Genomic DNA, 20,045 nt, shown 5'->3' on the forward strand with positions numbered 1-20,045 from the left:
ATGGACTACACTCTACAAGGATTGCCATCACCTTCCAGTTACGCGAGAACAGCAGGAGTGAGACGCCTGCAGGGTTTTTTTGTTGCCGAAGGCTTTTTCCCTGCACTCTGGGTTTGGCTCCCTTGGGTTCCCTTTGGGCCAGGACTTTGGATCCTGCCAAGGTGGCCTTCAGGGGAGCCAGACCTTATCTCCACTCAAAGAAAGAAAGGAAGAAGACTCCGAAGGGCCAGAAGCCACAGAGACTTAAGCACCAGTCTTCATCTTCATCTCTGCACGACTCATCCGAAGAAGGAGGTGAGAAAGGGTCACGGGAGGGTACAGCTGCATCACCCATTCCAGAAAACTTTACTCAATATTTAACAAACATCATTCTCATAACACTCATTATTCTCAAGTGACTTTATCCCCACCTCCCTCCATTACTCAGTTTCCCTTCATCAATTTCTTCACCCACTGCTCTTTCACACTTTTGCCACCTCACTCAGTTTTACTCACCATTCGAATTTCACAACTTCCGACTCTCGGGATCGTATGCCTCCTCAATGCCCTCTCCAACTTTCCATTCGTTCAGCTTCCTGTAGACGCCGGGAGGGGTTTCTGCATGAAAACAAGGCAACCCGTCTAACCTGGCTTGCAAGACTTTGCATTACACTAAACCGCTATCTACAGGGAGCTTCACGTCCTTTCAGCCGAATGGCAAAGGTTGTGCGATATTTCTGGGACCCAAAAGCTTACTTATCTCAATGGGTATCTAACCATCCTTTGCTACCACTTGAACTGGAGCTCCCAGCCCTTTAAGATGAGATAGCAATACCCTTCAGATGGTTGGGGATACAGAAATCATTCAAAAATCAATAATTGAAACCACTCAGGTAGTTGGCAAAAGGATAACTGTTTTAATATCAATTATCTAAAACAGGGAGTACAACAGACATCAACGGAAGTCTAGCACAAAATCTCTCAATGCATTTTCGAAAAAAGCAATCTTATATAGCAAACAATCATCATTGGTGTCGTTGACCTGCATATTACTGTTTAGGTTTTGTTCAGAGGACCCTAGGAAAAGTGTGTTACAATAATCGATTTTGGACAACGCTAAGGCTCTGGACAGCGTTAGGCGGCTGTTAGTGGACAAGAAGGGATTGCAACTGTAGATTAGCTTGTTAGTGTAGGATGTGGAGTCTGCCACCTAGTTGACTTGTTTCTTTAGTGCCAGTGATGAATCGAGGTAGACCCCCAAGGTTTTTATTTCCTCAGTGACTTTGATCACGTTTCCGTCTATGTTGAAGGATGTGTACCTCTGACCTAGTTTATTTACGTGTGCTTGCGTGCTGACAATCAGGAGCTTGGTCTTATCATCATTAAGACACAGGCTTTTAGAAGCCATCCAAGCCTGGATTTCAAGGTAGATGTCATTAATTAACTTGGAGTCCTCGTCGTAACAGCCGGTGAGTGGGATGAGGACTTTGGTGTCATCTGCATAGTTAGTGTAGATGCCACCCATGATGTCCAATCGGTCGAAGAAGAGCTTTGTAAATATATTATAAAGCGTGGGTGACACGTAGGAGACTTGTGGGACTCCACAGTGTATAGGGCTCAGGTCTGCTGAGGCTAAGGGTGATCGGGTGGTGAGAAAGGAGTTGACACAATTAGACGGGTTGATGGAGAAGGCTGATACTGTGGTAAGGTGTCCACAGTTAGAATTTGGGGGTTGACTAGCTCGAACACTGCGGACAAGTGAAGGAGCAGGAGGATAGTCAGGTTGCCTTTGTCCTTTGCCTCATCCATCTGGATTTTCAGGTCCAAGAGGGTTGTCTCCATTCCATGTCTTGGCCTGAAGTCAGATTGTCTAAGGCCTAATAACTTGTTTCCTCTAGATGCTTCTGGATTTGCAGATAAGCAACTCTATCCAATATTTTTCAGAGGAAGGGGACGGTAGTGATGGGCCTGAAATTGGTTGGAATGTTCCGATCTAAATTTGTTTTTTTTGGGAGTGGCATAACCCAGGCCTCCTTTAGATTGTTGGGAACTTGATTAGTCTAGAAAGATGAGTTTATCAAGGTGGCGATGAGCAGTGCCATAGCTTTAGCTCCGTCCTTAATGATGGAAGCTGGGCAGATGTCTCCTTGACAATGTGATGGTTTCAGTTTTCATGATGTCTTCAACTTCATTAGGTGACACTTCTGAGAATGTGAAAGGTGGGCATTGGGGGAGTTTATTCTCTGGCACATGTTTTGGCTGGAGACAGCTTGGTAGGCTACTCTTTTTAGATCCAATCTTGTTTTGTAAGAGAGTGATTTTGTCTGCTAAGGCTTGTTGGATTTTAGAGCACCAGGCTGCATCCTTAATACAGTCATTAGTGGGCAGTGCTGGTGATTCTAATTCCTTAAGGATGCTAAAGAGCTCCTTCGTGCTTGATTTGGCACTGTGGGTTTTGGTGTTGTAGGCTTCTTTTTTGGTGGACAGGATGGCAGATTTATAGGCTGCAGCTGCTGTGGCGAAAATGGTTTTATTGTGACTGGAGGGTCATTTTTGCCAGGTTGTTTCTGCTGATCTTTTGATGTTCCTTAGGATTTTTAACTCGGGCATAAACCATTTATTAAGGTGGGCGAGCGGTTTGAACTTTTTTGTTTTGAGCGGTGCAGCGACGTTCAGGGCTGATTTGAGTTTAACATTATAAAGTTCGACTTATTTGTATGAGTCCAGGTTCTTGTACTTGGCTGGATCCAGGATCTTGTTAATGAGAGATCGTAGGCTGGAAAATGAGATATCTCAACAATTTTTGAATAGGGTGGGGGGGAACAATAGTGGTGCTAGAGGGGGTTGTGCTTTGGATAGTGAATGAAATGAGATGATAGTCCGACCAGGTGCCTGGTACGTTCTGGGGAATAGTTACTGTGCAATTAAGGTTGGACACCCAGTCCAGTATTCGGCCTTTGGTGTGTGTAAATTCTCTGATTTTGTGTTTGAAGCCAAGTTGGGTGATGGAGTTTTCCAGGGCTAAAGCATGTAAATCATTGGGGTCTTACAATCCTAGGTTCAGGGGGACCCGGAGGATGGTTTGGGAACCAAGTTTGGTATTGGTGGATAAGAGGTTGGTGATGTCTGCCTGAAAGTATGCGGTCAGGCCTGAAGGGCGGTAGATGAGATGCATCAGGATGGTTTGAGTGGGTGAGAGTGCGAGTTTAACTGATAAATGTTCTGCAGAAGGAAGGCTGGAGAGGGACGTAGCTCTGAGGCCCAAGTGGGTTTTTGGGATGAACACCACTCCCCTCCTTTACCTGAGTATCTGTCTGATAATTGTATATCCCTCTGGCAGGACTAAGGAGATTGCTGGTCCTGCTGCCTGGTGGAGCCAGGTTTCATTGACGGCCAAAAAGTACAGGCGGTTGGCTGTGATGTGATCAGCAATATTTAGGGCATGGGCTACTAGAGAGCGTGCATTGATGAGGGCTCCTTTGGTGGTGGGTGGTCTTGCTGAGCTTAGTTTTGTTGGACAGGATGAGGTTGATGGGGTAATAATTGGCAAAGGATGTGTTGAGGATGTAGTGGGGGCTGGTGAGTTAGGATGCTCCGGCACAGTTGCTCCGCAGATAGTTGGGAGGCACTTTATGGGGGTGTGCAAGGAGTGTTACGTGGACATCCTTCAAGTGATCTTGTGGTTAAGGAAGCGAGAGCATAATCTATTGTTTCTAGTGTCGACTGGACATGGGATAAGTGGGGTGGGAGGAGTTGTGAATCTCTGTAACCATTCAATGGGGCTGAGAGAGGGACTGGCTGCAGTCCTAGTGATGGTATCATCTGAAGAGATGTGGTTGTTGTTAGGTAGGAGAGGTGGAAGGAAGTTGGTAGGGGTTATGGTATGGAATAGTGGGTAGAAGGATCCCATAGCAAGGGTGACTCTATGGAAGGTGGCCATAGTTAAGGCCACAGTGAGGAGTTTGCAGAAATCTGTTGTGTTCTGAAGGAGTTGTGATGTTGCAGCTGGGTTACCATGGACTGTGGGAGCAGACTATTCAAATAATGGTGAGCTAGCGTGAATAGCTGATAAATATCAGTCCAGCAGCTGAGTGTAAGGTTTTAAGTAACCAAAATTATATGATCTTAAGTCTAGGAGGCTGATGCGTTGAATCTAAACTGGATTGCAGAGGTCTATGCTAGTGGGCTAAAGGCTTACACCATGATTGCATATGCATAGAAAAAGTTAGTGTAGTCCTCGACAATTAGCATGAAATCTATGTAGGCTAGTAGGGTGGTCTAGCAGAGTGGGCAGATACTGCAAGTACTATCTCAACAATGAATGCAAAGGATCATCTACATAGAGTAGTTAGTGAAATACACATGTACAGCCAGTAATACCTCAACAATGCACAGGATCATATACATAGAGTAGTTAGTGCAATACACGACAATTAGCATGAAATATAGGTAGGCTAATACGGTGGTCTAGCAAAGTGAACAAGTACTGCAAGTACTGCCTCAATAGTAAAAGCATAGGCTTAGTGGTCCGATACGCATTGGCACAGAGATTAGTACTCCCAGGCAGATAGTGCAATGTTCTAAACAAATCAGACAGGTTGGTTAATGTATTCGGACACAGTGAACAGATATTACAGCCACAATGAATGCTATGGTAAGACAGGCAAGTCCGAATTGGCACAGAGCCATGTGCTCAAGAGGCAGGTTAAGCAAAATACAGGTCGATTCAGACAGGCCAGACACGGTGAACAGGTACTACAACCATCACAATAATGAGAGAACAGGAGAGCTGACTAATTCGGGTTGGCACGGCGATCAAGTATTACAGAGTCCATATCTGCGATGTTCAGGCAGGCTAGTAGGAGTCTGTGCGATGATTAATAGTTTGAGAGATATTGATACAACGTGCAGAATAGTTGGTGAAATGTGCCGGGCGGCTGATGCGTCATGCACAATACCAGGTGATTGAATCAGGAGTCCATGACAGAGCTGGGTGCAGTAGCAAGGATTTAGATGACAAAGTTCAGGACTGGATATGATGAAATTGGTGCTGTGCAGGTGGAGAGGGCAAGAAGTAGTTTAAGGAAATCATATACAATGATAGCGTGGAGCGGCGATGTAAATCTAGTGCCAGGTATAAATGGGGGGGGGGGCTGTGCGCCAAAAAAGGGTGAAGACTTCAGTAGATTGATACGTGAAACGAAATGGGCAGGTTATGCAGTGAGTACTAACAGCTGGGTGGACCAGGCGTTCTGGCCGCCGGTCCATATGGCAACGAACAGGCACAGGACAGGAAAAGGTCCTTAGGTTGTGGTTCTTCAGGCGGTGGACCGGTTTACGCCTTGCTGGCGTAGGATTGGCTATGATAAGGATCCTGCAGCCAATCGGGTAATGTAGCCAAAAGCAATAAGGGCCACCAATGAGTTTCAGAGAACGAAGGATTGGTGGCCATCTTAGAAAACCAAACAAAAAATGCAGTTATCCATGGATAAATTGCACAACCTCCTATAATTAATTCATGTAGATTTATGCGTAAAGACGCTGCATAATCCCCTCCAAAACAGACAACCCTATTTAAAGAGTGTATGTTTTAGATATAAGACAACATGTCAGAACTCATTTGTTTCAGATTTGTTTAATCATTTTTTAATTGTAGAAAACTTTTACAAGAGAGCATATCGAATATATTAATAACACATCTATAAAAAATCAATTATCAAGAACAAACATTTTATCACATCAACAGAAAAAGGCTCACATCTCACATATCATTCCTTGCGTACTCTTTCATCCCCATGCATACAAAAAACCACTCATACTTGTGCAAAAACCGCAATCCTGATAGTTTGGTTCTGTGACTCAGAACATCCCATCCGTATGGGTTTGATATTTTAGTAGTTCCAAACGTGCCTGTTTAACAATATTTTTTCTATTAGAAGATATAGAAACACTGGGTAGGTATTCCAAAGTGATTATTCATGGACCCATATTAATCCCCATATATTTATCTATGAAAACCCAAGTTAAAGCCAACTCTGGGAGGAGTAGGCTCTATGGTGTTGTTGACTCGAGTTTCGGGCTACCAGAACGGTCTATACAGCTTCCGTCTGGTGCACCTCATTAGGACATGTACATTACAAACAAACACAGTTGTTAAAAACAGAATTCAAATTGATGTGAATTGACGAATTTCATTCAGTTAAAAAGAGCTGGTTTCTTTGGCTTCACAAGGTGTTCAATAGTGGTGATCCAAATATGTTTTTTTCAGAAAACCGCTTCTACCGATAACCAAGGGCAAAAGGGAGAAGAGAGACAAATAGAGAGAGAGAGAAAAACAAAGTTTACAATCCTTCTCTATATTTTCCTTCATGCTTTCTTTAACATTTGTCTTAGCTATCATGAATCTTGACATGCTGTTTTGTCCTAGGCTATGCCCTGGTGTGTTCTGGGCATGTCCCAATCTCAGGTTAATCTACTCATATTTCTTACAGGTGAGGCAAAAACAGTACTCTCTGAAAATTCTGGAAGGGAAAAGATATCCTCCCACACCCACCCCTCTCCCAAAAAAGGGACAGAGCGGTAGTAACACCCTTTAATTAAAATCAAAACAAGTCAGAATTAGAATTGAATTAGAATTGAAATTTAGAAAGTGAAAGGAGAGTGAAAGGAGAGTAAAGGACAATGAGAGAAAAATTGGAGAAGTCCAAGAAACCCGAATCGAAAAACAAAAGAATGAGAACAAATTATTGGAAGGATAGCTGACAATCATGAGATACAGGAAGGACACAACATCTTGATAGCTAGAAAGATTTTTTTCCCTTTCCCTTTCTCTCACCCAGAGTGAAAAAACCTCAGGTTTGGTCTCCTCGTGTGTTGTTCACAGGACCAAGCCACGGTTACATTTCCTTCTTGGTTACAATGTTGTTGTGTCTGCAATGACAAATGTGTGTATGTCCCATCAGGGCCTTGTTTTCTAAATTGTGGCAGACAGTGTGATAATAATCCAAATGGTTGTGTCAATAGCAAACCCATGTAGCACATACCCAATGTTATAGGTGCATTTATGTCACAATTTACCTTCATTCGCAGAGGTGTTGTTTCCTCCCCGTTTGATATATTGCAGGCCAGTTGGTTCGAATGCATTAAGCTAATGGCATGGGATCCCTGTATTCTTTCCCAAAGGGGAACACTGGATGCGGGCAGTGTCTCATACCCAAGGTATCAGCAACCACTAGGAATTAAAAAGGAGACCAAGAGGATGAGGGCGGCCAAATTGACACTGAAAAATGGCAGTACCAATAGTGCAAGCAATTGTTGTTCCCTAATGCTGTAACCGTGTGTGAAGGTAGAGACAGGAAACACAACACAGCCAACTACAAACAGACTGTTTGGCCTGCTGTGATCGTGTCATAGCCAGTCCCCACTTAAAATGCTAGGCTAAAAATAAAGTACTATGGAGTACCTCGCCAGCCGTGGGACCCTCCTGCGCGGCAGAGAGCCCCCAGGGATACAAAAGAACTCCTAGCTGCTAGATCCCCCACACGCAATGGGGAGGGGAAGAAGAAGGAGGGGGAAAGAGAAAAGGATTGGAAGGTGGAGATAATGCTCGCCCCCAAAAAAATACGGTTGAGGTGTGCAAAATCCCATTGCCAAAAACAATCCATGGTTTTAAAAGGCAATGAGAAGGAAAAAGGTGGGGAGAAAAGGAAAGACCGCCCGCCCTTAGTACTCAGACACAGAGTTCTTGCAAGGATAAAACATGCCCCGCCGGCCACGGAGCCGTCGTGGGGCGAGAGGACCCCAGGGGTGCAGCAAACCGGTTGCTGCCCCCCGGGGGGCTCCACGCACCGCGAACGGCCGCGGCACACAGTTAGGGCCGCGAGGGTCAGAAATCCCTCACATGCCGTGATGCAGCGCACCAAAACAAGTGTGTCGCCTGTACGGACCCCATTTACATTACACCCATAACGCGGCCGAAGAGCCGCGCTACGCCGCTCTTACCTCATGTATTTTACTTGAGTGTCGGCCACCCGTCTGGGGAATGCGGGTCCCGTTGTGCAGCACTGCTGTTCGGTGTACCTATCATCTAGTCGCCATTTGTACGCGTCCGAAGTAAAGACACGCCTCCAAGAGTAGTGATGCATTCACCTGCCCCCCCAGAGGGCGGAGGCCTTACGTAATTACAAAGCAAAAACCAAGACAAAAAACATTGCAAAAGACAAAAAAGACATTGCAAGACAAAAACAAAGCATTGCCTTTCCCGCATGGGTATGATCTATAAACGCCCATGTCAGCTATATTGAAAAGGCAATGTTAGAATGTTTGTCTGAGAACAGTGCACTTGGCACTGATAAATTAGAAGCGAAAAGGTACAACTGTTTATTCTATAACAAACCAAATCTATACGTTCAAAGAGACAAGTATGTCTCTTATGGGAGCACTGCTGCACAAACATAACATGCCAAGGAATCTAATGCTTGACAACTGGTTCATGTATATACATATGCACCTTGTGTACAAGAAAAGGCTGCCGGTAGAAACTCTGCGACTGAACAGAATCACCTATATGCTCAACAAAGGGCGGTGTAACCCTTGCGGCTCCCTAGGGAAAACAAGGAGTTCAAGTACCCATTAACGCTTGGCTTTCTGTATGAGTCCACTGGTAACACATGTCGATCAAATGCAGTCAGTGATGCAGTCCAAGAGGGTCTCAAGAAATGGTGCACCAGAATGTACACTGTTTGAAGGTCCTATAATGGATGCTAAGGCACGCTGGTATTAATGTTGTAGCAAAAAAGACCATTGGATATCGTTGTTGAGGCCGATTTCATGGGTCCTCAATCTATAGATCCAATTTTGCTCCAACTTGGTTAGCCTGTGTTGCATGGAATGTTGGCTGTTATCTGGTGCCAACTGATCTATTATTGTCCAATGTATGTCATCCTCCGTGTGATTTTCTACAATGTAATGTTGGACCAAAGGTGCAGTACTGCATCTAGTGCGAATACGCGATCTGTGTTCACATATTCGAATAGATGCCTCCCTTGTTGTCATACCTATATACAGTAATTTACAGGGACACCATATGGCATAAATGACATTACTCGATAAACAATTGGTAAATTGTCGAAGTTGCCAATTGAAATGACCATGTTTGAACCTCATAGTTTTTGAGGTCAGATGGCATACACTGCAATTTCCACAGGGGTAGCGACCTACAATATATTCTTTACTGTGGGACCAGGCAGCTCTAAGGCTGTTCTGTGTAAAGTTAGTCTCAATTGTTTGTAGTATGGATTGTACCAGATGGTCTCGAAGGTTCTTGGATCATTTTAGTGCAAACAAGGGTAGCCCACTTGTGCATCCCGTGCTTGTTACCAAGTTCCAATGTTTCTTGATAAGCTTTTTTATCTGCACTGTTTGCTGTGAAAAAGAAGTTACACAAACTAGCCGATCTGTATCCTCTTTCTTCTCCCTGGGCCTGAAAGGATGTTCCCTCAGGGTCCAAGGGGCTCGTTTTGCTGATCGCTTGATTAATCTACGTGGGTAGCCTCTTTCCAGGAGTCTTGTTCCGAAGAGATTAGCATGATGTTCATAGTCCACTAAATTAGTACAATTCCGTCGGAGACGGAGAAACTGTCAGGACGGTAAATTGTCCTTCTGGGAGTGGGGATGTTGACTGGAATATTCAAGTAAAGTGTTCCGATCAGTGTCCTTTCTATATAATGATATAAAAATGCAGCCTTGTTTTTGGGCCATGATCCGGTCAAGAAACGGTATTTCTATAGGATCCCAATGACCTGTAAAGGTAAGATTGGGTTTACAGTCATTTAGCCACAAAAGGAAAGCCTTTAGATGATCTTCAGCACCTGTCCAAATGAAGAATATATCGTCGATATATTGCTTCCAATGGGAGACATACTGCCCAAACGGATTGTTATTGTACACAAACAGATCTTCAAACAGTGCCATGTATATGTTTGCCAAACTTGGGGCAAACGCTGCCCCCATGGCTGTGCCATGTTTCTGTATGTAAATAGCATCAAGAAACTGAAAAAAGTTGTTGCATAAAGCCACCTCAAGTTGCTTCAATATAAACTGAGTTGGAATCCCATGAGGTGTAGGTCGTCCCTGAAATATCTGTTCAATGCTTGCCAATGCTTCATCCTGAGGGATGTTTGTATATAGGGCAGTAATGTCCAAAGTGACCAATAAAGTGTGATTGCCAACCACGGTGAGCCCTTCATAGTAGTTAATCATAGCCATGGTGTCCTTTAAAAAGGAAGGAGAGTCTTCAGCCAATGCATGAATGGCCTTCTCGATATATTTCCCTATTGTTTCCAAAATGGAACCACACAGAGAGATGATAGGTCTTCCTGGAGGGTTAACACTGTCTTTATGCACCTTAGGCAATGCATATATAGTTGGTATCCGGCATTCCCTAGGGGTTAGAAAGCATGCCTCTTTGGATGTAAGAAAACCTTCCCCTAGGCCTCGAGTGCACAGATCTTGTAGGATAACCATAAGTCTGTCTGTTGGATCCACGCGTATTTTTTCATAATGACTGATGTTGTTAATTAAGGAATTTACCATCCTTTCATACATCTCTCTGTCCATCACAACTTAGAAAAGCCAGGGCCTTGTGGGTAGTAAAGGACATTTGTGCACAGATGCCCACAGGCTAGTTAAATTAGATGCACATCGTAGCAGGGCAGATCAAATATGATGCAGCATGGGTATTTGCAATTTAGGCGCTACCCACTGACAAGAAAGAGGACGGGTGCCAAAGGCTGTAATATGGCCCAATGGCTTACCTCAAGGCATGAGGCTGTTATGTGATGGGGGCCACTGCTCCTGCAGTGCTGAGGAGCTCCTGCTCCTTTTGCGATACGGTGGCGGTTCTATCTGGCTCATTAGTGGCGGAGCGGCATTTGGAGCCCTTCCGACATCAGAAAGGTGTACCCAATATTGCAACTCCCGGACCCTCACCGCAAACAGAGTGGCATAGGCAATAGTGAAAGGCCTGTTGTATTTTGGTTCACTCCACCTGCGGACAAAGTTTCTAATGAACAAAAGATCACCAGGGGACAATTGAAGAGGCTCTGATGTCGTGGAGGCAGATGCAGCGCTGGTTGTTTCTTTAGATCGTCGTGGTGCTATCTGTTGAGAAGTAAATTTGATTGATCTAGTCAAAACAGTGAAATATTCCTGAAATTCCTCACACAGAACAGACACTGCCCTGTGAGCAGCAGAGGGTTTCTTTACAGGAGATTGAAGCGTGTGTATTGTTGCCACCTCTTGTGGCGATAAGTGATGAGCCTTACAGGGCTTCGTGCGCAAACTGAATAGAGCAATTGGAAGACAGTGCACCCAGTTTCATTTAAGGGTGGCACACAACTTAGATCATTTTGCCTTTAACAATCCATTGAACCTCCCCACAACCTTGTTGGTCTGGGGGTGGTAAATTGTACACATCAGATGCCTGATACTCAATAATGCAGTATTCCAATAATTCTTTAAAGAGTTCATTAAAGAAATGGGTACCATTGTCGGACCGCAACACATCACAAACACCCCAGTGAGGAAATACCTCTCTTACTAAGAATTTGGCAGCCCATTTAGCATCTAGATGTGCACAATGACCTGCTTCAACCCACCAGGAGAACGGACACACTATGACAATAACATACATACACCCATTTTACCCTTTTCCCATACCAGCGTAATCTATATGGAGCTCCTGAAACGGCCCTGTAGAGTGAGGTAAGGCACCTCGTATTGTTTGCAGGGTGTGACCAGTGCGTAGGTCTGGCATGTGATGCAATTGATCACCACTTTGGTAAGAACTTCCTGCAGATTGGGGACAAACCAATCCTCTTGTATTTACACAGCAATATGTTGGTTTGACAAATGATACAACTGTTCAAAGGCAACTAGCAACAGTTCATGTGGCATGACAACGTTACCCATGCTTTCTTTTCGACCACACTAAATCTGAGGGGGATTGTGTATATCCTATTTTCTGCCATATCTTCTTCTCCTTCTGTGGGGCACGTCCTTGCAACTCAATAATTTGTGCTACTGGAAGAAAGTGTATGGTGTTGGCAAATGCTCTCCTCAGACCCGCCTTCTGTAGATTGAATACTTAATATATGCACAGAAGGGGGTGAGGAGACTTCTGCTCCACCGGCCGCTCCTGAAGCAGACGGCGATAGTAAAAAGGATGACGGACTACACCCATTGAGGGAGCTCAAGGCAGCGACAGGCTATAGCAACCCGGCATATGACTCACCTGCGCAAATCTCTAAGATCCAGAGGGACAAGGAGAGACGCGACAAGGAGAGAAGTGAACGACCAAGTACATCCTTAGATATAGGACGAGAAATAAAGAGATGGAAAGGAGAAAAGGATAAGGCTGATGAGTTAGCACTTATATAGAAAGAATGGATGGATGGTCAGATTTTGCTCAAACTCGATGGTAAAAATATTGAGGACGTAAAACAAAGGGAAGATTGAGACAAGCAGGACAAAAAGAATAAAGAAAGGGAAGAAAGATTGAAAGACGATGGGGCAAAAAGAAAGGATAGACAAAGATGGGAACAGTTGTATCAAGAGGAGCAAACGAGGAAACAGGAAAGAGCAGAGGAACAGAGAAAGTAATGCAACAGACAGACGGCGATCAAAGAGCAAGAAAGCCTAGAAAGAAAAAGGAGGGAAGAAGAGGAACAGAAATTGAGGGACAAAAGAATGCAAAGACGTAGAGATGAAGAAATACGAAGAGCAAATGAGAGAAGGGACATGAAAAAGAAAGAGGAAGACAGGATACGAGAGGAAGCGAGGAAACAAAGAGAGTTTGACAATGAAATAGAACGAAAGAGAAAACAGAGAGCACGCAATCTTGATCACATGGAGAAGGAAGTAATGGATCCTGATCCAGTAGTATCATGGGAAAATTTAGAAGAGTTCTTCCCAGAACATGAGCCAATAGCAGGTCCATCTAGAGTAAATCTAGAGGATGAGTTTGACTCTAGAAGCATTGGGGACGCATTTGATAAGGTCCATCATGATATGAAGACCAAAAATGTATTGCAGGGAAAGGGTACAAATGATTGACTTGAGAGTACGCAGTAGTACGACAAAGAGGGAGCCTCATGTAGTTTTGAGCCAAAGGAGAGCTGTCTCTAGATAGACTGACTCTGGCTAAAGACGAGGAGGAGAGAGCTCACATGAGTTGGGCACAGAAGATGTCAGACAAAGATAGAGAAGCCTTCCGTGGGGAGGAGGGAGGTGACGCATATGGACTTGAGGGATATTTTACAATAGATAAGGAAGTCCGATGGTCGGATTTAGACATACCTATATCTCAGGCGTCAGAATCATTGACGCAGCTAGATCTGCCACCCAAAGGGCGAACCCATGGTCAGAGGGGAGAACCACCACCTTATTTGACCAGGTTAAGGTCACTGCCAGGAAGAAGGCGGTGCAGAACCATTTATCCTGCTATGGATAGGCAAACAATGGGAGATGAGAGCAAATTTGGGGTCTCACAGTTTCCTTTGCTAGAGAAGGGAGGGGCCAGACCACAGTATATACCTTTGCCGCAGATAGACAAGAATACTTTAAGGTGTAAACTCACGATTTGAACTGCTGGCGCTAGGAAATGTATACATGAATTAGAGAAAATGACAGGAGGGAAACACGTTAGCTGTAGGGGACATTAAGGGCCCCCAATCGCTATCCTTGGGGAAAGAGCTGATGACGTTTGGTCAAGAGCAGGATATTTTGGTGTTACCACGGTAAACACTGCTCATGATGGAGCACCATTCAATAATTCTAGAGCAGCAGTTTGGAAATACTTAAGACGAGATAGCTGCACCTTTTAGATGGATGGGGGTGCATATTTATTAGTCCAACACCAATCAATAAGGACAACTCAATAGTTTGGCAAAGGGAGTCTGTTTAATGACAAGTACAAAAAACGGGGAGTCATGGAAATCAGCAGTGATGCGACAGTCCGTCTCGCTTCAACTCCAACGAACCTTATACAAACAGTGACATTTATACTCAAAACTCGTCACAATTGACGTGTAACACTCACAAGTTAACATGCACTTCTATTGGTTAGGAAAAGGTAACTTTAATATAGGTACTATATCTGTGTATGGTAACGGAGCGAGGGGATTGGGTAAACACTGTTGAGTTGGCGTCTAAGCCTTTCCTTCAAAAAGGACTACTGTAGATGTCACTAAAAGTATGACGTCCCATTGGTTCTACAAACTATAGGACTCTAGATTATTTGGTCCACTGTGATTGGGTTGGCACCAACCCCATGCATAAATGTACACTTTGCTTAGCAGCACGCAGAGCGGTCAGCCAGGTGCGAGGTGCCCCCTAGTTACCCGGCCTTCCTCCAATTAGGGTTGCAATCAATCATCGCTACAGAAACTTTGTGTCAATTATTTTACTGTGGTTGGCCTCGAAACTGCATCTTCTGTCTGGAAAAGTTCTGATATCTTTGTCTGGGCGGATGCCAAGCATAGGTGTGAACCTGTGCTCCTTCTAACTCGGCTGGTCACGTGTTACCCACACCGTGAATTTGTCTAGTTTCTCTCAAGTTGTGCATTTAATTCTTATTCGGCTTGCCACCTGCCTACCCCTCCTTATCTTAACCTTTCAAAGACAGGATATTCTGTTCTAAAGTTTCAATTATATGTAGCTACTGTTCGTTCCTTCTATTGGGCTGACCTTGGCTCTCCTGGCACGAGTTGCATCTGCCGAGTTTCATTTCAGCCGCTTCTTCTCATTTGCTGGAATATGAATCTTGTCTTGTTTGGCCTCTAGTAACCTGAGTTGGTTCTGCTTTTCGTGCAAAATGGATTTACCCTTATAATACTGTGCTTCGTTTTGAGGTAGATTATGTATAATGGTGCTGACCGCGCTATTCTTCTACTTAGCATAGCAAGCCGCACTGTTTTCTGAGCTTTCTTGCGGTTACAAGCATATGTACAGGCATTGGCTGGTTGAATATCTTCATCCTGCTTACAGCTTAAGCTTCTTTGTGTTTCAACATTGTTGTCTTCCAGGTTCACGATATCCTTACTCATAGGGTTTCGTCTTTGTGTCATTTTTTGGTTGTCATTTCTTCCATCTGTGAGTCTGTCCGGGTCTTCGTGTCGTCACCATTCGTCTTCCATTAAGGCCTTTTTGGCTTCTTCGGGGGCGGTACTTAGGCAATCTTCATTTTAGTCTCATTTGCTGGTAGGGTTTTCTCAATGGATACCTTACTGCCCATGGTTTTCTGGGTATTGGAACTTCAATAGGTGTTGTTCTTCTGATAGTTACTGGCCAGAGCCCTACTGCGGCTCTCTGCTGGTTTATTTGCTCATCATACATCACATATTTCGGTGTGAACGTTCCTGGTACTTCAAAATGGGCGACTGGAGTGCAGACTTTATTTGGGACCTCCTCTACAAGAGCATAGCAGAATGCTCTAAAGTAGAACTGGGATTATGGAGGTCCTTGAGTACCCTCTAAGTGAAAACTGTGGGCGGCCAAGGCTTCATGCCTGGATGGGCTTGAGATAGGGTTCTAGAAAGCCTATGTTCTCCTTTGTTCCTGTGCTTTCTTAAAGTATGTAGATGCTCAAAAGATGATAACAATACTGCCCAAACCATGTAACTACCTGATAATATATGCCTCGTTCAAACCATGCATGTTGATCAAAACGTACAATAAATACTTGCAAAGAAAATTGAGTCACAGACAGGCGAGGACACTACCCCACGGTATTACCACTGATCGGTGTAGCTTTTTGCAGGGAGGTCAATACCACACAACCTGTTCAGGCTATTTTCGATTGGTGATTGAGTTAATGTTTTACTTAACAGTTTCAATCTCCTTGTCAATCTTCCTCTTTTTCTTGCATAATTTCACACATTCCCTGAATTCTTTGATCTGAACAAACAAGACCAAAATCAGATCTTTTGCCAATTTTTTGCCATGCGTATATATAGCAGTTGAGATCCCTCCCTTTAGGCTGCCCCTGAACCCAATTTAAAAATATCTTTCCTGGTTGAACATGGCGAGGTTGGAGAAACAGGTGAGGTTGGAGAACCAGGTGGAGGTGAAACTGACGCAATGTCAACTGTTCCATATCACACTGAGGGACCTTGTCTCCCTATAAAATATGAACATCTTCTGTAAGCATACATAGTCCTTTTAAAATAAACCTGTATAATTGCTTATGTCCTGATTAATGCACATACTCTGGGAGAAGTGAGTAGCTGCTGGTGGTGAAGCCAAAGAGGACAACTAGTGGCATAATGGAGGAACTTGAGGGGCCCATGCCAAACAAGTACCCACAGTGGGAAAATTGTGAAACCAAAGTTAGTTAACTCAAATAAGGTACCTTGCGAGAGAGCCCCCTTACAGGAGTGAGGATGAAAATATCACCTAATGGGGGCGCCATTACAGATCCTTGCTGCACAATCACCACAGCTGGGGAGCAGCTTTGACCCTGAGAATTTTACCTGTAACTGTTGTACATTAAGCAGGGCTGCCCTTGGCTGGGAGAATACAATTACTGCAGCCCGACAGAGACCTATAAGGGGGTAATACCCACTAGGGAAAAAGGGGGAAAATTACACGGGTTTGCCTCAGGCAAGAGGGGAAATGCTACAATGTCTTGCTTCAGTCAAGAATCTACAGAGACCCCTAGGTCAACAGGGGACTCCTACATGGTCCTGCCCTGCTAGGAGAGCTTCACAAGGCTATGTTGCTGTAGAGGATTGTGCATTGCTGGGTTCAGCTGCGCAAGCAACGTAAAGAAGTATACTGGGGTACTTAAAGTCACCCTGAGACTGTGAGCTGTGTGAATAACTCTTTTTTGGTGTGAACACCCCAGAAATGTGTGAATAGAGTAGTAATTGGACTTTGAAACATGAGAACATAGATCCTTTAGCTGAATACCAATTTCCACTGACTTCAAGTCAGTCTTCCATCCTGACACTGTTTTCCCCAAGGATCTCCTTTTTGTGTTCTGGTTAGTGTACTGTAGAACCTATACATGTTTTTCCAACCCGACCCTAAGGTCTGGTAACAGGGACATATGGAAACTATTGTGCAGGTGTAAAGGTGACTCAGGAAAACACCCATTAACATCCTTACATCCGCCTTGATCTCAACTGGTAGCAAGACTGTTGTTTCATAACCTAGGTGACACCTGGTATGTTGTTACCTGCTAATGTTGTGTGGGCCATGTGAACATAAAGCCATATTGTTTGTTGCCCCATTTCTGTGTCTAAAGTCCATTGTTTTTTTCCCCAATGGCAGCCTCCACCAAATAGCTATAAAGAGGTTTGAGCAGTAGCCATTGTATTGGCCAGTTGGTCAAAAGCAATGGATTTGTGTGCTTGCCCTCTTGAATGCAGGCAAAAATCATAAAAATGGTGAATACATTGGCATATGGGCTGCCAACACTACAATTTAATCCCCACTGCTGTGATAGGGAGGATAGCTCAGCAGCAACGTGCTCGCTTTGGAAACAAGACGACACGAAGCAACATAGGTTCGATCCCCGGGTCCGCACTTAAAAAAAAATGAAAAAAGAAAACTGGGTATAAAGCGCGTTATAAATACACAACTAAGAGACATATTCTTGTAACAGCGCCTCGATGCCTCAAGGCTGTGTGAGCGATTTACAAATGTAAATAAATTGATTGGTACGTTGATTGATTCTACTCTGCTGTTAGTTTATGTCATATCCTAGGCTGAATGTCAGTCTTTCATGATTTATTGAGTAAAGACATGTTAAACAAAGGTATTAATGTCCAGAAGTTCACATAAAAGCGACAAATACTTTAGGGCACAACACGGATGCTTAGAGTGAAGTGACCAATGCCTTAGGTGGAGAAAATGCATTGATCAGGCGCAGATGTTCAATTAATTATGAGATGCCAATGGTCTCCATAAACTACACACAGATGACAACATGTTCTGGTGAAGATCTATGCTTGCTAAATTGAGGCTGTTGAATGTTTTGAATGGATTCATCTTGTTCATTTAAAGATACTCAATGGCTTAGTTCAACAAATAGAAATCTACAAATGAAGACTACTCATTTTGTGGGTGAAGATGCCTCATGCTTCAACAAAAAATGCTGAATGGTCCTGTGAAAATGTCACTCTTTCTAATGAAGTTCACGTGAAAAGTCCTGATGGTTCATTTGATGATACCAGTAGTTCAGGTGAACACACCCAATTGTTTTGATGCCGGATTGTTGCACCGAAGATATCTTATTTACCAGGTGAAGGTGCACAATGGTTTGAGTGAAAAGAGTCCATATTTAAATTAAAAATGCTTCACAGATTAGTGTTCCCAACTGTTCAGGTTTTGTTGGCTAATGGTTAACATAAGGATCTCAAATGGTTCCGTTTAGGAACCCCAATGTTATTATCAATAATATCCAATTATGCAGTGGAAGGTTGTTAAATGCCCAAATGGATTTGCTGAATGTACCCAGTGGTTTGGGCGTTGATAACTAAAGCTGTAGTTAAAGTAGCTCAGTTATTCAGTTGTGTACACCCAATGCTTAGCTGAGGATGCCCCACAACCACAATAAGTTGGATAATGATGCTCTTGAGGATGTCCAGAAGTTCAGGTGACAATGGATACCACCAAAGGGATGTGAGAAGGTAACACGCGGATCAAATGGAAGTGCTCAAAGTGTATGTGGAATTTGTTCCAGATTCAAGACAAAGATCTCCACTGGTTCTGATGAGGATGATTAATGTGCCATTTAAGCCTGACAATTCTCCACTTGACCATTCCCATTTGTCTCAGAGCAATGTTTACTGCTGAATTAAAGAAGCTGCAGTCTCAGAACATCATTGAACTGGAAGAAGCATTGGATTGGATCTCCCCCATTATTGTTGTTATACAATCAACAGACAAAATATGCTTGTGTGTAGATCTTAGGTTTGTGAATAATAATTTTCTGTTACCCACCATAGGAGAAATGGTATCTTTTACTAGTACAGCAAGGTTTTTCAGTGCATTGGATTTGTCCCATGCTGACAACCAGGTCAACAACTGGGACACTCTGGTTCAAAAGGATGTCATTTGGCCTGGTCTTGGTGGCAGCAGATTTCCATTAACTATGCACTGATCATTGGATAATGTGAAAGGGTACATTGTTTCCAAAATGATATGTTGTTTTTTGGTTATTCTTTAGCAGAGCATGACCGCAAGTTAGAATTTGTCCTGAAGATGTTGCAACAGACTGGCCTCACTTTAAAAAAAGGGAAAGTGTTGATTTAGAGTCACTGGGCCAGATTCGCAAAAAATAGCACAGCTAAAAAGAGCACTGAGAATGAGCTCCTTTCATTTGCACTCATTGGTGAAATGCTCAGATCACCTTGTTCTCAAAGGTGACCTGACCATTTTCGGAGGGTCTGGTGAATAGTGCAAAAATGTGCTGTCCAGCCTCCTTGCATACATTACTGTGGGCAGCACCCTCCTGGCACTATGACAGGGGAGCGCATTTCACCGAGAAGGCTGTTAAAGGGCCCATCTCAGTGAAATGCCCAAGAAAATAAAACAAAGCATTTCCACCCCTATTTGGGGGATGGAAATGCATGTGTGATAACCACAGTGTGTACTGTGGCTGACACACTTCAAAAACAAATCATGACATAGTCAGAAATTACCTTGCCATAATTTGCACCTCACCTGCGGCAAGGCCTTTGTTACTGGGCATTTAGAAGCTATCCCATTTGTGAATTCAAGATGTGCTTTTAAATATGCAGAAATGACGCCTTATTTGGGCAAATGCACAAAGGGGGAAATGGGCATCTGAATGAGTGCCTCTAGGATGTGCTCACTCTGATGCCCTTTGAAAATTGGGCTGCTCCTTTTTTGGGTGCAAGTGATAAGATGCGAAACCACATCTTCTCACTTGTGCCAAAAAACGGTTTGCGAATCTAGCTCACTTTGTTAGTTTATTAAGGTTTTAGGCCACAAACTTAGTTGCAAGAGGGTGTACATGGGCACACTTTAGAGGCTGCCCA

The sequence above is a fragment of the Ambystoma mexicanum genome, chromosome 3q (assembly GCF_040938575.1).
Source record: "Ambystoma mexicanum isolate Mex_15411 chromosome 3q, UKY_AmexF1_1, whole genome shotgun sequence".
In the NCBI taxonomy this organism is placed as follows: Eukaryota; Metazoa; Chordata; class Amphibia; order Caudata; family Ambystomatidae; genus Ambystoma; species Ambystoma mexicanum.